Source organism: Calypte anna, chromosome 2 (assembly GCF_003957555.1).
Source record: "Calypte anna isolate BGI_N300 chromosome 2, bCalAnn1_v1.p, whole genome shotgun sequence".
Classification (NCBI taxonomy): domain Eukaryota; kingdom Metazoa; phylum Chordata; class Aves; order Apodiformes; family Trochilidae; genus Calypte; species Calypte anna.
Window position 1 is genome coordinate 31,732,505 of NC_044245.1, and position 3,650 is coordinate 31,736,154.

Genomic DNA, 3,650 nt, shown 5'->3' on the forward strand with positions numbered 1-3,650 from the left:
CAAAGGTTTCTTCATTTAATTACTTACAATGTAAAGCAGCAATAAATCATGTTTGAGTGATAATCTGTTCATCAAGAACACTAGAAAGCGAATGCTTCTCAATGGAGCAAGGTTGGCAGCAGGTTCTGGATTTGTGTAATAAAGACCTGTACTTGCTGGTCGGCATTTCCCAACTGGCAGACTCCCAGCAGGGAATTAATCCAGTGGATTCTAGCTCAGCATGAATTCTGTGGGGTTTGTTCAGCTCTTGAGAATGGAAGTTACCATTACTCCTGAATATACCAGAGGAAGAACTTTTCTAAGGTAAGGAGTATGAACACACAGACATTAAAAAAATTAAAATAAATTAAACAATGAAAAAGAGATCATTCCATTAGAGAGAGAGAGAAGTAATATAGATGTTGTGACTGTATTGCAGATGGGGGATGAATAGAACAAATAAATGAAAACCTGAAAGTACTGACCTCAACTCAGAAAATATACTGATCTTTTCTAAGTGGAATGTAAATGAGCTCCTGCATTATTTGAACAAAAATAACTTTGATATACTAAATTGCTAATTATAATGGTATAGTATTTTATTATTTTTTTTAATGCTAGAAGAACATAGGTGGTAAGCCTTTTACAGTACTTTTGCAGTAAGCAAGAGGTAGTATTTCTCAAAGGAAGAAATAAATATGAAGACTGCTTGATTATTCTATTTTCCAGAAGAAGATGGAACTTAAAACTGTGACTACTGGCTTTATACTGTGAGACAGAATCATCTTTCCTAATTGGGACCTAAAATCAATTATCTTTATTGTACATTTGATGAAATACCTGCTTAAGTCTCATTAACCTCTATTTGAATGCAATGATTCCAATGTCAGACAAACTTAGTAACCGAAGTCTAACAATGTCATAATTCAAAGCGACTACATCTGACCAACTAATGTGTCTTTATCATCTGATTCTTAAGTATTGGGGCATTGTTACTGTGAATCACAAGATGCATAGAGTTTTGAAGCAGTTTATAGATAATAGATACAACAGTAGTCCTTCACTTACACAGCCACTATTGTGGTACAATATCAGAAAATGTAATGAAAATTAATATTGAGGACATTAAGAATGAACATACATTTTTCATTTACACTTCTAGTCCTTTAAATATGATAATTCTACTCTGTGAAGCATGAAATATACCAAATTGAGTGAGTTCTTCTACAACTTCACTTTCAGCACCATTGCTATTAAATTCAATTGTGTTTCATATTTCTATATTAGATGAATGTTATATCCAGCTAGGTAGCAAGTACTAGTGCGTTGTTTTCTGTATGTAAAATTAATATTTAATTCATATTGAGCTTCTTGCCATCACCTTCACTTCCATTTCCCCTTCCTTTTCCTTTCCCCAAAGTTTCTTGCATCATTTCTCAATATCCTGAGAACTGAAAATGCATCTCAAATACTGTGGTGACCAAAAGGTAGCGTATGCTACCTTTGTAGTTGATGTAGTTGATGTTACTATGGCTAAAAGCATTTTCTCCAGCTAAGCTGATAGGAAACCACTGTGACCGGGAGGTAAAGCTCCATGTGCCCATTCCATATCACAAGATATTTGCCATCAACAGGAATGATGAAAAGTCTTTTATTTTTCAATAGAATTGTCTGTCTCTTCTCTAGAAGAGCTTGGAACAGGAGTTACAGCTTGCAAAGTCATTTTAACACGCTTTGATATTTGGGAATTGCTGCAGTGAAATGTTCCCTCAAATAATCATGCTAGCACTGCTGAGGTATTTTTCTGTCTGGTTTTATTTTAGTTTGGGTAGTTTTTCTGGCAAGGATCAAAAGCTACTTCTATATTGGCAGATCAAGGAAGATGGGCACTTCTTTGACATACATGAGCAGCAGTGTAAGTCATAATAAAGTTCCAAGCTTTGCTTATCATTTGTATTTTTTGTATGGAATATGCCTAGCCCTGAACAATTTAATAACTTCGTACTGTGTTTTAGCACAGCTTCTCCATTAAAAAAACCCAACCCTTTCAAAATTATGTCAAGCTTTAGAGTTTCCCCTAGGAAGATACCCTTTCCGTTCTAAAATTAAGTGTATTGGATACCATAAATATTCAGAGGTTTCTTTACTAGAAACATTTTACAGCATTTCTAGGATTTTTTTACTTTCTCCAATCTGTCCCCCATATTATATTCAAGCCTTGGTTTCCTTTAAGACCTCTCAGTGCATTCTCATGTGATTTAGTTTTTAGCTTAATAACCTGCTTCTTGCTAAAACCACTGCAGGAACACATAGACTGGACAAAAGAGGTATTCTGTCTCAAATATTTATATTGGAAAACTCTTCTGGAAAGCATTTTGATCTGTTAGTTATCTGTTCCCTCCCCATATATTATGGAAGCATAGTCCAGGGTAGAGTTTAAAATGGAATATAAATTTATAAGGCAGGCGATGTTTTTAAAAAGATGTTTGTATTGCTGGTCTGAAATTCTGTCAACTGTTAATTTTGAAGCTGTTTTAAGTTCAATGCATAGTTTTGTGTCACATGTATATTTTAAAGGGAAGTCTTGGTACAAATTCCAGGAAGAACCCAATCTCAAAGCTGGCTGACCTTTGGTGTTGCAACATTTGTCAAAGTTAAAAAAAGCATCAAGAAAAGCATGCTCTCCTTAGACCTAGACACATTCTGGTTTCTTAAAAACAAATAGAATTAATGACTTACTGATTTATTTTCACAGCTTAACCTACTGCTGATTGGTACGGTGTGTGCCTGCTGTGTGATGCATATGCATCTTTCAGGAGCTACTTGAAAAAGTTTTTGAGTTTGTCCATCAACAAGAATATAGAACAGTATCCTCTTAACTTGTTCTAGTCAGTTCTACATCAGTCTTAAAAGCACACATCCTCTGCTTACAGCTTTAAAAATCTAAGGAACTAATACATAAAATTACACAGCTAGGTGGAACAAAGCCAAGAAAGTGAAACCCAAACCAAGCAAAATAGGTTTTCTAGGCATGTGTTTTTCTTATATCTTGTTGCAATTTGTACTTGGGCATGCCAGATTGTCATCACCTTCTTTTGTCAGCTCTTAACAAGAAAATTCCGTAATTAGATGTGGAAGAAGTTTATTTAAAGGAAAAAAGGTAGTCAGAACATAAACAGGATTCTGTTTGGTGTACCTTTTTCCCCTTAAGTTTTTATTGACAGCTGTCACTAAAGCTTACTGCTACTTTCAGTTATTTCTAAAGTTTTTTAATACAAGCTGGCAAAGGGAACAGAAGTCATTTGAAGAAAGCAAGAATTACTTGAGAGTGGGATGAGAGGCATGATGAAATACCTAATTAGCAGGAAAAGTGCAGTACAAAACAGGAGACTAAAGAACATAGAGTAAAAAATTGAATTGGATCTAATATTATAATAGAAGAGTAGGAAAAGTAGTAGTTCACATTTTGAGCTGGAAGGGGATGGAGAATTGGTGGTTTTGTCCCAGTGCAAATATGCATGTTTTTCTGCTTTTGACTCCTGAAACAACACTGGTCATCCAAACAGTGCAAGCAGCTTAATTCCATCTTGATGAGAGCATAAATCACTGAGTACTCAGTAGACTCACTACTAAGTGTTCTTTAAAAGTGGAAATCCTTGTTAGTGTTTATT